Source organism: Ciconia boyciana, chromosome 9, assembly GCF_034638445.1.
Source record: "Ciconia boyciana chromosome 9, ASM3463844v1, whole genome shotgun sequence".
NCBI classification, from domain to species: domain Eukaryota; kingdom Metazoa; phylum Chordata; class Aves; order Ciconiiformes; family Ciconiidae; genus Ciconia; species Ciconia boyciana.
This window is the reverse complement of record NC_132942.1, coordinates 20195773-20209047: the sequence shown is the minus strand read 5'-3', so window position 1 is coordinate 20209047 and position 13275 is coordinate 20195773. Positions and strand designations below refer to the sequence as shown.

Genomic DNA, 13275 nt, shown 5'->3' with positions numbered 1-13275 from the left:
ATGTCTTTTTGAGGAGAAAAAGGCTTCAATTCTGGCATTTTGCTTTGCTTTCTCAGGCTTCTTCGCAACTGTCTTCTCTGAGGCACTTTTAAAATCAATATTACAAGTGTTCTTTATATTTTACTGTGTGGTTGAGGGTTTCGGCATCTTGCTATTGATTTCTAATTGTGTTGCAGGACATTTGGGTGCCCACAGATTGCCACGTGACAGATTACTTTATATGTGTCTTCCCGATCATCACTGAGTTGGCTTTTTGCGTGTTCCCTCTTGCAGGATGCTGCTGCTGAGCCTGGAAGCTACCAGGAGAGCTTTGCTGGCTTGTAGCCCATGAGTGCAATCTTGAGACACTGAACTTGTGACCATTCATTTAACTGTGGTTTTGATTTTGTTTTTTTATCGGACGTGGAGGTACGCTTGTCAGGTCTCATCTTTTGTGTAGTCTTCGTAGAATTGTTCTGCCCTGGCTTCTTGGGCACCTTCGTGTTCTGCATCGTAGGAGCTTAACAGGTTGTCCTGGTTTTGTTTGGGGTGGTCATAATGCATCTTCAGCTCTTTGGATCAGTGCCGGCATGAGCTCTGACATTGCCCCTTGAATCAGCTCTGCTAACAGATCTTGGCATTTCAGAGGTGCAAAGTCCAAGTCTCAATGAAATAATATGGAAGCACAGGACACATCTGTAGCTGCTGTAGAGTTGGATTTGCAGATATAGGCACTTGGAGCATGTAAGTGTTCATGGAGCATGGGCACATCTGCTTGAGAGCCTGGTGGGACCGAAGGAGGGTGTGAGGAGTGACACGGCTGTGGCCAGCACAGGCACTCCAAAATTCATCTATTACTCCAGGTGGGCTGCAGCATGGGAAGAGCGCGTGCTGAAGAGGACAGAGGACTGTATGTGTGTGCACATGGCAAGTCCTAAAAGCACGAAGGAGAAAGAGCAGCATCAGAAGTTTTCTGTGTAGAGGGGGTTTGCACATGCCTCAAGCTCTTGTGAAGCAAAGTGGTGAGAAGTCCCGCTCCAGGGCTCTCCGGGCAGGTATGGACGTGTTTGTTGTTTGACCTTCCTGTGGGCAGGCTGCTTCCAAGCCCTCTGTGCATTGGCAGCACAGGCTATGTCTGCCGGGTGCTTTGGCTGCAAGAATATGCAGTATGTAGGTGGATATACAGTAAATTGCTGCCAGCTGGATTGGGGTGTTTGCTTGTCAGGCTTATCTTCAGTAACATTCAACTCCTAGACATGTAAAACATGCTGCACTTCATGGAGGCCAGTTTTAGCTTCTAAGGAATTAGTTACCATAGTTTATCTATCCATGCTGGGGACCAGAGCAAAAAGATGGCAGAGACACTGGTACCATGTCTCTGGAGGAGCAGCACAGAGTACGAGTATTTTAAACATGCTCGTAGCAGACACGGACAGGCTGAGATCTTCCTGGGTCCAGCAGTGCTGCTGTTTGCTGGAGCCGGGAGTTTGGAGGGGGATGGCATATATAACTATGAGCAGGCTTTGACCTTGCTGCTGAAACTTAGTTAGCAATTCTGTTGATGTTCTGGAAATGAAAATATAATTCAGGCCACCTTCTCCTCCAAGCTGACCCTGAGAATCTGGGAGGAGAGGAACTACTGAATAATTAGGGTCCCTTTTTATTTTATTTTTTCTTTTTGCTAGAGTTACTGCTCAGTGTTGAACTGTGCTATAAAGAGTCATTAGTTTCCTTGAACTTATTGGTCCAAGTGTACTTTGCATTAATCTAATTATGTAAATTGCAGTCTCGTTAATCACAGCATGTGCTGCAGTGTTTCACTGTCTTGCCATATTTTGTGGGTGGTTTGGCTGGCGGGAACCCCTGTAACCCTGGCCAGGGGGGAAGGCTGTGGCTGTAGCACTCCCCCTGGACTCCCGTGCCTGTTTTAACTCGTGCTTTGTATTTGCACGCCTCTTACCCTGTAAGATCCGGGAGCATTTGCCAGCGCTGCCACGATTGCAGAGAGCAGCCACGCTGGTGCGGAGGAAGGCAGCTAGGACACAACTGGGGAAAGGTAGGTTTGTCACAAGGGAGTCTTGCCATACCACATCCCTGCTGCTGCTGTTTCGTTTTGGTTCTGTAGAGGTCCTGGCATGGCAGAGCCTAGGCTCCTGGCTTTGCAGTAAATACCCGGAGCCTGAGCTCCTGTGCGGGGGACTGCTGTAGGGCTGTTTGGTGATGCTGTGGCTCTGTCTCCATGGCAGAGCTCTCAGCCTTCCTGGCAATGTAAATTCTCCTGGCTGCATGCTAAAATTACACTGAGTTATTGATTTATCTTTGAGAGGATTTCCTTCCCGAGGGACATTTCTGGCTGTTGTAATGATTTAGTTCTTCTGTGAGTGCAGAATCCATAGCAGAGCAGAGCCACCCCTCCTGCCTGTGAGTTGCAGCCCAGGGGTCATGCTCCCACAGGCTTCCTCCACAAGCTGATTTCTGTTCCAAAGCCAAGGTTATTCTGCTGTTACTTCCAAGTGATGACTGCAAATAAAAGGGCATTTTCAACTTTGCACTGAACAAGCTGCAAGTCTCGGACTCGCCTTTATGCCATGGAACCAGCATTGTTCTCCTGGACCCACTGCAAACGCAGCTCTGAGGCTGGCACGTGGGAAGCATGAAGCCGTGCCAGCATTAACGCATCCGGGCTCCCGGGAATGTTTTAATTCTTTAAAGCAGGGTATGGTGGGAGCAGGATCATGCAAACATTGTTTTTTCTAAAGATGCAGGGTACAGCATCTCTTTTCTTTGCTTTCTGCTGACTTGCCCATGGAGCATCTCTCAAAATCAGGCTAGGCAAGTTCGATTTTGACCTCCTACTTGAACCCCTGAGGAGGCAAAGCCAATTCTCTTCTACTACCACCAGTTTTCTCCCCTTAGCCCTGAAATCATAGTCCACTGGTGGTGGCTCAACTGGTGAACACTGTCAGTAGGACTGAACCCTTCAGGAGTTGGACCAAATGTTTTACTGAATATCTGTGGAAGGGAAATGACAGGTTCTGTGTCCCTGGGTGCCCGTCTCTAGTGATGGCCCATCTAAAGCACCTCCCTGTGGGTTCCTTTATCTAACCCCGTGGTGAATTTGGATCCAATCTCAGCTGCAGTCTGCACACTGATAAAATGTGAGGCTGCTTGCACGCGCGGTATTATAAAACAGCATCCCCTGATTAGGCCCAGGGAGAATGTCAATTTATTTTCCTGTGAACCAAGTGTGGCACAACTACTTTCTTTCTTAGTGATCTATCTGCAATATAAAACAAGTCCTTAGCGTCTATCTTAAATACTGCAGTGTTGACAAGTTCTCTTGACAAAAATTAGGTTAATGTTCCCTACGACTGCATTAGCTATAGAAACGAAGCTTTAAATTGAAGCTTAGGAAAGCACTATTGTACCAACATTCTCTCCGAGGCATCTTCTTATTCCACCTTTACTATTCAAATTCATTCTCACTATAGCTTGGCAGTGTAGCTGGCAGATGAGTTTATCTAATATGTTCTGCTAGTCTCGCAGCCAGGCGGTTTGGATCAGGCACCTTTCAGCGTTGAATCGGGGAAATGTTTTGTAACCGTCTGCAGACCTGGGCTCTCTTGGCTCTGGGGGATGCTCTAGGCCTGGGGAAACGTTGTCCAACTGTCTGCGGGCCTGGGCTCTCTTGGCTCTGGGGGGTGCTTTAGGCTCGGGGAGATGTTGGTGCCGGGATGTTACTGCAACTGCTGGTGTGAAAGCATGCAATGAGCCAGCTGACATGCATCGAGTGGAGATGCAATCCGAGTCAATAAGCTGCACGCCTTGCCAGCAGTACAGTTTGTCCTGAAATGCTCCCGGTGATAGCTGGAGAAGGGAGTTTGGTTTTCCTCTGTTGAACGTGTCTGTCTTTTCAGTTTCAGCCTTGATTGAGTTATAAACACAGAAGCTGAGGACAGGAACAGAGATCGCTGAGACCTGGTCATGGAGACCTCTTCTCAAGCTTCCCAGCCTTCCCTTGAAAATAGTTTCTTTTTTTTGCCCCTTTTTCCTTCTTTAGCACAATCTTAGGCTTCAGCTCCTTGTTACCAACTGCAGATTAACTGTGGCCAGCTTAGACCTCCTGGTTCTCACCCTGATGTTGGTCCTGATGGATTATCCCTCCCTAGAGAGCAGTTGTGTCCTTTCCATGCCTCTGTGTTGCTGGTTTCTTTGTGGTTGGTTTTCTCTGCCCTTACATTCATCCGTGGTGGCCATCTTGACAGTCACTAGAGAGAGGAAGAGAGGTTCTCTGAGGGTGACAGATGTGGAAGACAGCTGTGGTTGATGATGTTCTGGAGGTGCTAATCTCTGTCATAGCAAAGAAGCCAATGCTGCCTGGCTCAAAAAGGTACTAGATGCCTAAAATTTGGCAGAATAAATATAATTCTCATCTTATTTTGGCAGGCTTTCCATTCTTCTGGTCCTCCCCCTTGCCCTTCTGCCTACATTCTGCATTGATCTTCTCTGAACATAGATAAGCCTTCAGCATCCCAGATGGGCTTTCTAGTATAACAAGTACACCTCTGGGATGACAGTTATTTAACAGGTTGCAGTGACATTATGAAGTAGTTTAGGCTTGGGGATAAATAACTTAGTGAGCTAGAGGGGGATTAAAACTGGCTTTTGTAAATAATGTTTCTCTTGGATGTTGACTTGGCGGCATGGTGAGACAAAGGTCACTGCAGTCTCCGTGCAGCCCAGCATGCTGTTTGATAGCTGAAATAATCAGAGTGTGGCTGGACACCTTTGATCTCCACTTTTCTTCTGCGGCCCAGACCTTTGTGGGATTAAACTCTCTAAACTGCTACAGTTCACAGAATTGAGCCCAATGTCAAAAGAGAAAATAAGTTAAGTGCTTTGTATTGAATCACTAAGCGCATGCATCATGCTGTAAGCAAGGGTGTGTGGTAATGCATAAGGAATGACTGGCTTGAAACTGGAGATAAGGGTATGCTTACAAAGTGAAAACATATGTTTTTGCCAATTTTACAAAAGGGCAACCCTTCCTCCTCCTTCCCTGCTATTATTTTTTTTCCCCAGTGTATTTTCTGCTGTTGCAGTGCAAGTGAGAGAGAAGCCTTTGCAGAGAGGGAGGTGGAAGGGCGGAAGCACTTGTCGCAAGGAGCTCTTTGCCATATGAAGCTTTTCTATATTGGCAGCAGCAGAAGATATATCAACAGACGCTACAGCAGCAACTCCTGTCAGAGAGGCACCATATGTCCTCTCCCGAGCCTTCCCGTTGCTCCTTCCCTAAGAGTCTTCCTTCCCAGGTACCTAGCTAGCATCCGCCTTCGCTTCCATTGGTTACTATCTCAGAGCATCCCGGAAAGCGGCAGACACCTTGCAGGAAGTATGTGATCTGCCCTGTGTGTGACAGCCGGCTCTGTCATCCTCGGTGGTTATCTTGCCACGAGAGGTTGAGGTTTGATGGGTTTTTAGGCTAGCTCGGCTCTGTGCGTGCCCTTGCACGAGGCTGGGCTACATGCAGAATAATCTTTTTGGCTGCCAGCAATGGTAGGTGTGTGTTAAACGGACCTGCTCTGACAGTGTCAACCAGGGTCTGTTGCCTGTCACTGCTGGGTTCGCCTGCATCTCCCTCCCCTTCCGCTCTCCCGCTGCTGGAGCTGGAGGCAAAGCCAAGCACAGACAGCGGGTGGATTTGGCAAGAGGCGTTAGGAACCGGAGCCCTGTGCTCACGGGGTGCCGCCAGTTTGAATAACTGGGCTCATGGCCCCCGGCGCTTGCTGATGAGTTGAGAGAACATAAATACCAGTGCTGTGGGAGAGCACTGGATCCGTTTAAATTGGCAGTCGTAAGTGGTTGTCCAACTGAGTGTCCAAATTTAACTGATGCTTTCGCATGTCTAACCAAGTATTACTTACTGGAAAGCCGCTTTCTTGCAACGCTTTGTTCTCCTCTAGCTGCAGATCGAATTGCAGAAGGAGGGATTTGATTCTGGCATCATTTTAAAAACGTTTTCATTATATCTGACGAGGGAAACAAATTACAGAGAAGATCTCTCAGCGCTAGGACAAAAGAGTGGCTCTAAAACCCTTTTCAGACAAATGTTTGAGCTGTAGGCCTGATGAATGGTGTTTTAAAGACGTGGTTGTTACCGCAGCAAGCAAGCGGTTGGCATTAAAAATCATAGGATGCAAGAAAGTCAGTCCTCCCAAGGTTTACTGTGGGTGCATATCTGCCTGTAATCCTGGCTGTGTGGAGCTGTTAGCACCCTGAGTCCACACAGTGATCTCTGTGGCATTAGCCATGGGAAAACAGTAGCCCAGCAAGCACCAGTAAGTAGCTTCTCTCTTGCTAAATGAGAAACTGGGATGGAAATGGCCCTTTCTCTGCACCCTGAGTAGGATTCAAGTCCAGCAGAAAGCAGTGCTGCCTCTTTGAGACATATAAGGACCCCAGGCAAGAGCAGAGATGGTGACACTTTATGTTGTGATGTATCAGTGGAGTGATTTTTGTGTTTTCCCAGGGGTGGCTTTGCTGCCAGCAGCAGTGCTGGGCATTGAACTGGGAACGGATTGACCCTCAGTGAGCTTGAAAGCATTTCAGATGTCCCTGCTCTGCTGCAGCATGGAGCAAAATCCGTGTTGGAGAAGATGTCGTAGACATCACCATTTTGACAGGTTGAATTGCAGGATATTTATTAGTATAGCTTGGAGTATTATATAAAAGATTTGTCAGATAAGCTAACCAACTTAGTGTCTTACATGAAACATCCTTGATTTTATTGAGGTTTTTTTAACTGTTCATCCAGTCTCTCAACAACTCATCACATTTAGGCATTTCTGGAAGACACTGGTGCGAATTGCTGCTGAGAGCTAAATATCTGTGGCTTGGGGATCAGGCCCTTCCTGCTCAGTATTTGTCTGCATGCTCTGGGAGGCAGATGAAAACAGCAGTTTGAGTTGTTTGCTTGTGCTGTAAGGACCAAACTCCTCTCTCATGGTTTCCTCCGTAATCCCAGGAAGTGAATGTCCTGGTTTCAGCTGGGATAGAGCTAATTTTCTTCCTAGTAGCTGGTATAGTGCTGTGTTTTGGATTTAGTATGAGAATAATGTTGATAACACACTGATGTTTTAGTTGTTGCTAAGTAATGTTTACACTAGTCAAGGACTTTTCGGCTTCCCATGCTCTGCCAGGTGCACAAGAAGCTGGGAGGGGACACAGCCAGGATAGTTGATCCGAACTGGCCAAAGGGCTATTCCATACCATATGACATCATGCCCAGTATATAAAGTGGGGGGGAGTTGGCCGGGGGGCAACGATCGCTGCTTGGGGACTGGCTGGGCATCAGTTGGTGCGTGGTGAGTGGTTGCATCACTTGTTTTTTTGTTTTTCCCTGGGCTTTGTTCCTCTCTCTCCCCCTCTCTTGTTGTTTTCCTTTTCATTACAATTTATTATTATTTTATTTTATTTCAATTATTAAACTGTTTTTATCTCAGCCCACAAATTTTCTTACTTGTGCTCTTCCGATTCTCTCCCCCATCCCACTGGGAGGGGGAGGGTAGGCAAGTGGCTGTGTGGTGCTTAGTTGCCGACTGGGGTTAAACCACGACAGGGAAGGACATCTCTTTATCCTTGTTTGCCCTCTGCACAGCAGGATCTTTGTCTGTGTCGACGTGCAATGATAAGACAAAATAATGGTGATAAGACCAGCCTGACACCACCAGGACTTTTCATTTGCAGGCAGAGGCAGCACAGCTGCCTTCAGCCCCAAGGCAGGCAGCCCCTGGGAGAAGTGGCATGGTGGGAATGGCCACGGTGGGTCACAGAAGGGGTTCATCCAGCATCCCGTCCCCTACAGATGCCACAAGCACGTGCTTAAGGAACGCTTCATGAACATGACAAATATACAGTGATTATAAAAGAGTTTTCTCTATAATTAATTACAGTAGGTAATTAAAGCCCCTGCTGTCACTGATGGTGTGGACCTGAGAAATCAGGGAGCACCAGGCAGTGACCAGGATGGTGCTTCTCCAAGGATGTGCTGCACTTAACAGGCAGCTGTGGTTTTGTAGCAGAAGTACAGAACTAATGGAAATAAGAGATGCATTTGTAAAGCATTTTATCCAGCTTCGTAGGAGTTTTCTACTTGAAATGTGGATGCAGGTATCTGAGCTGTCTCACTGCCTGTGCTGTGGGTGAGGTACAGTGGGAAATGCTGGGGGATGCTGGGGCAGCTTCTGGGGGGAGCTTCTAGGTCTGATGCTGTTAAACCTCTCCACTAGCTATCTGGAAGAGGTGATATATAGCATATTAATGACCTTTTCCGGTGGCACTTAATTGGGAGGAGGGGTGAGTGCCAGAAAGCAAACTAATACACAAGGCTGTAGATGAGTGAAAAAGAGGCAGGAAGTAGCAAAATGAGATTCAGGCTCTGGGCTTCCTTTTCCCATTAGTAATCCATCTCTTCTTGACCCGTGTCTTCTACACATCTTCCCTTCCTTTTGTATGTAAAAATGTTCTGTTTTGAAATAACAAGCAATCCAAGGAGTAGTATGACTCACCCTTGTAGAAAAAAAAGAAGCCAGACTTTGCTGCTTCCTTGCTCAGTGGCACTAACTGGAGAGTCCAGAGTCAGAGCACGCACCAAGCCCCATCAGACTAGGGCTGGTTCATCTGTTTTCCTCTGAGCCCAGCACTCAGTGTGAGAAACAGACGGCATCTTCGTGCAGCCAGAGCACATGCTCACGTGAAATCCCGTCCTCTCCCCAGGCAGAGCCCACGGCAGGAGCCAGCAGCCTGGGTGAGTGCCAGGGCAATTGTGTCCCCCTATGCATGACCAGCACGTGATGCCCCAGTCTCTCAGATTTACCCACCCATGGCACTGGTGGCTCCTGGAGCCAGTGGTGCCAGCAATACAGCACAGGGGAGCTCTGCTGTTTCCTGGGATTTGTCTCCTTGTGGTTTTTTTAATCATTATTTTATTAAAGGAGTAGGTACAGTGCCATCAGATAATTTTTGTGGATGCTCTGTCAGTCTTGTGCAGCCTTATTATTTTCAATATTGCAGCACTGCCAGTTTGTTTTGCTGGGAACATTCACGTATTGATTCGTGGATTCTTCTGTTGCCTGTATTAGAAAGTCCCTTTCCCCTCACTCCCTTGTGCCGAGAGAAACAAAGAGTAAAGAAAGGTAGATGCTATCTGGCTCTTGCTCAGATACCAAGGTGATTTCTGAGAACTGCAGAGCTGGTTACTGACTCATAACTGGGGTTTGTTTTCACACTGTTAATAGATTTATTTTATTTTTGCAATGGCAAATGAGGATGCTCACTTGGGGAGAAACCAGAGGATCTGCCTCTGCGAGCTGGATCACCCTTTTTTCTGCTTGCAGAAGCCTCTGCCATAGGGGATGAAGTGGTGCTGGAAGGTGTTTCTGGAGGGGGAGAGTCTCATGTCCTTCTTGGGCTTCTCTTGCGGGGCAGGTCGATAGGGGGCAGCTTGGGGGTCCGGGGGAAGGTAGGGGATGGGGAGGCTGCTGCCAGGAGCATAGTGAGTTATTGCACAGTCTCGGTATGAGATTTGCGTGTCTATGTTTGATGTAAAACTTCCCCGGTTATTTTTAATGCCTGCCTCTTGCTGTGTAGTGAGTTGGGGCTCAGCCTTGTCCCTGTGGAGAGATGCAAAACCACTTGTGGCCAGCACTAAATGGAATAAAGTACTGGAAAGGAGCTGAGCAGGATGAGGCCTTTCTCATTCAGTGAGGAAACACAGTTGGTCATTTGGTTGGTCTAGAGAAGGTGACATGGCATTACTTGGATATTACTACTTGATGCATATTCAGTACAGCAGCCCTCTGCTTTTAGTTATCCTGTATATAATGCGCCTGATTCTTGCCTTAGTTGTGAGTGTGATGGAAGCGTGTTCTGTTTTCCATTTGTTTATTTATTTATCATGTTGTTTTCAACCTCTGCAAAGCTGGATATAGGTATAGAGCTTCAGAAACGTACACATAACAGAATAACAGATAACTGTGATTTGGTTACAAGGCAATAATTTAAGTCGACAGGTTTAGCTGATAACATAAAACACAAGAGAGAAATAGGATCAGTTTATAAATGTCAGCAGAACCCCTGCGAGTGAGTTGCTGCCTTGAAGCAGACTCCGGTACTGTTACTCCGTCTAATATATTATAAGAAGAAATAAACGGATGTCTGAAAAATCTGGCTGACCAAGATTAAAAGAATAGGGCTATAAATTAAATTCTTCCTCAGCATCACTTTAAGCAACTTTCAGGACACACTGAACACATCCAAATAAGATGAATGCTAATGCACCGGGAAGACCTCCAAAAGACCACACGTTTTTAGGCCTGCGGATGCTTGGATGCCTGGCAGCACCCAGGCGTGGCGATGGTTTGTCTGGAGAGCGGTCTAAGTCAGAAAGCGGTTGTGCTCCAGCTTGTGCAGGACAGCAAAGCCCATCCTGATCTTCTGCAGCCACAGTGGGCACCAATAGATAAAGGGATGAAATCAAGAACAGGAATGACATCGTCATAGCTGCGCATTGCCACAGGATCAGCTTGGAAAACAAGCGCTGCCGCTTTGCTTTGACGTTTATTCCCAATAAATACCTTGTCATTTGTGTAGTGGCAAGGGATTGTTATCCTCTGGAAGTACTTTACCTGTTGGACGCTATCTTTTTGGCTGCAAGGTGAAGAGCTGTGATTGAGGGGCTGGTGGGTGGCACGTCCCCTTCGGGGATGCTGGGTGGCCTGTTTAAACCCTGTGGCTTTCTCTTAGATCCGCCAACCCAAGTTGGTGCAGTAACGCATATTCAAATAATTTCAATTGTGGTTTAAAAATTCCAAGTATGGGATAGTTTTTAAGTGGTAAAGAATACACACCGGTTGTGGGGGAAGGAGTTTGTTTTCCTCCTCCAACAGCTGTAGCCTTTTCTGTGAGTTCATGGAGGGATTTTCACAGCTATTTCTAATCTACTGGGTAGATGATTCAGAGTTGGGAAATTTAATTAGAATGGAAACTCTTCTTTCCCTTTATAAGGAGTGAGGGAGTAGGACAGGATGAGATCTAGCAGTGGTAGGATTTGGAGATCTCTGGAAAGTGAGACCGTTCAGCTTCATTCAGTAATGCAGATATGCAATGCATACCTGTTTGGATAGACATCTTTTATTTTTCTAAGGTGTCAAGAAGGAAAAAAGGTCAGAAACTTGCTTAAATATAAACTTGTTTTTATATTTTTTAATTGAGTTTCATTTCCCAAATGCAAGTTAATACAAACAATAACTAAAAAATGAATTCATCTAGGAAAAAAAGCTATTAAGAGTGTGATTCTGTATCAACAGCATGTGAAGCTGTGTAATTGCTTACATATGTATCGCTCCGGTGCGTGCTCCCAGTTGTTGAATAGTATCAAATTATAGGATTCAAAGAGAATCAACTATTTTTAAGGGAAATGTCTAGAAGCTACATATTGAAAGATGATTAAAATTCAGGATTTCCAGCGTGCTTGTTTAAATCAGCAGTTTTAATCACATTATTCAAGTCAACCCACCCTCAAACACACTTCATGAATAATACTTCAAAATACCCCAAACTAAACAAGACTTAAGACCTCATCCCGTCTCAAACATCTGGACTATTTTAACTGACTACGACAATCTTTTTGCTGAAAACAGAGACATCTTTCTTGCTTTATTTAATAAAGCAGCATGTTTGTCCTGCTGTGGCATGAACCTGTGCTGCGGTGCACAGTGGCGAGAAGAAATCCCTGTAGCAATGAAAGCTGCATAAATACATTAGAGCTGAGATTTCTGCTCTGGGATTTGGATGGTCTTGGTCAAATCTCATTTAGGAAAATGTGAAGAAGCAGAAGCAGGAAAGATTTGTGTCTTCTCTGATGGCAACCTCCTTAATTCGGTTGCGCTGGGTTTGTGAGCTCGTGCATGCCGGGGTTTGTGTTTTGTTTTATTTACTGCTCGCTGAAAATAGAAACTGGGAGGACTGGGTACACGGGAGTCGCTCAGCCCTTCTGGAGGCTGTTCCCTTGCTTTCCCTTTTGATGTTTCTTTTAAGCGAAGCCCATCAGCCTTGTTCCTCTCCCCTGGCAACCGAGTGAACTAACGTGGCCAGATGCACCAGGAGCACGGCAGCCAGAATATACTGTACTCTTCTAACGGGGACATTTATTTCTGGCTGTGCTTGACAATTCAGGACTTGCTTCAGTGAGTGCTGTGGTTGTAACCTGGGCTGTCCCAGTGCTTGTGACCTGGCGAGGAAAGCCCCTGGCTTTGGGAAGGGAAGGACCCAGCTTGTTCCCTCGCTTTCTCCCCTAAGTGGTGTTCATGGCTGTGGGGGAGGGAGACATCCACATGCATCTGTATGTTCAGCACGCAATGCCATTTTATAATTTTTTTTTTTTCCCCCTTGCTGGCAGCCACCTGCCTCAGTGTCTCCTGAAACAGGGAGAGGAGATGTGGTGGTGTCCTTTTTGTGGAGATCCTACAAACTCCTTTTTGACCGGCATGTTCCAGCTGTGTTGCCTGCATCGCCTGTGAGGGGGACAGCTCTGCTATCACAGTGAATTCCTGCCAAGCTCACCTTTTCAGAGTGGGAAGATGCTCCTCTACATAGACATATATATTAAAGAGGCATATAGACATATGTCTCTCCTGTGTATCACAAGTAAAGGAGCAGGAGAAGGGTTGGTTCCATCGGTGGAAAGCGTGCCAAGTGCAGAGGAGGCATACCTAGCATGTCCTTGCATAGTTTAAGATAGGAAGATAATCAGGTGTGTCCCCTCGCATATCCGACCAACGCAGCTTCCTATAGACAGGATGTGGTGGAGAGAAAGAGGAGCTATCAGAAATGCACCCTGTTTTAATAGGAAATCCTCCAAAATGGATTTTCCTGGTTTTTCTAAACGTATTTATACCTGCTTGGAGAGTTTTAGGCTTTGAAATGTTTTTGTCTGAATTGTGACAAACATCCCAGTCTTTTCCAGGAAGCACCAGGTCCTTTGATCAGTGAAATGTCTCTTTGGTCTTGAAGAAGGGGGATCAATCAGGTTGTTCTCTAGACTAGAGGATTTTGTCTTTGAGAACATATATTTCTTGTATGAAATAATTATCCTTGTCTTCGCTTCCGTTTGGTAGGAGATGCTACCTGTCTCCTACATGCTGTGGTATTTTATTCTAGGTGTCATCTTAGGTAAAAGGAAACAGATAAAGGAAAGGCTGAATAGGGAAACCTCATTGAGAGAGACGAGCGTGAGCA

The 13275-nt window shown here is 46.3% G+C and overlaps 1 protein-coding gene across 6 annotated transcripts in view; it reads left to right on the top strand.

The window, feature by feature from the left end:
- SIL1 (SIL1 nucleotide exchange factor) overlaps window positions 1-13275 on the top strand; it is a 100904-nt gene that overhangs the window by 40091 nt on the left and 47538 nt on the right. The gene's annotated exons all lie outside the window — the stretch shown is intronic.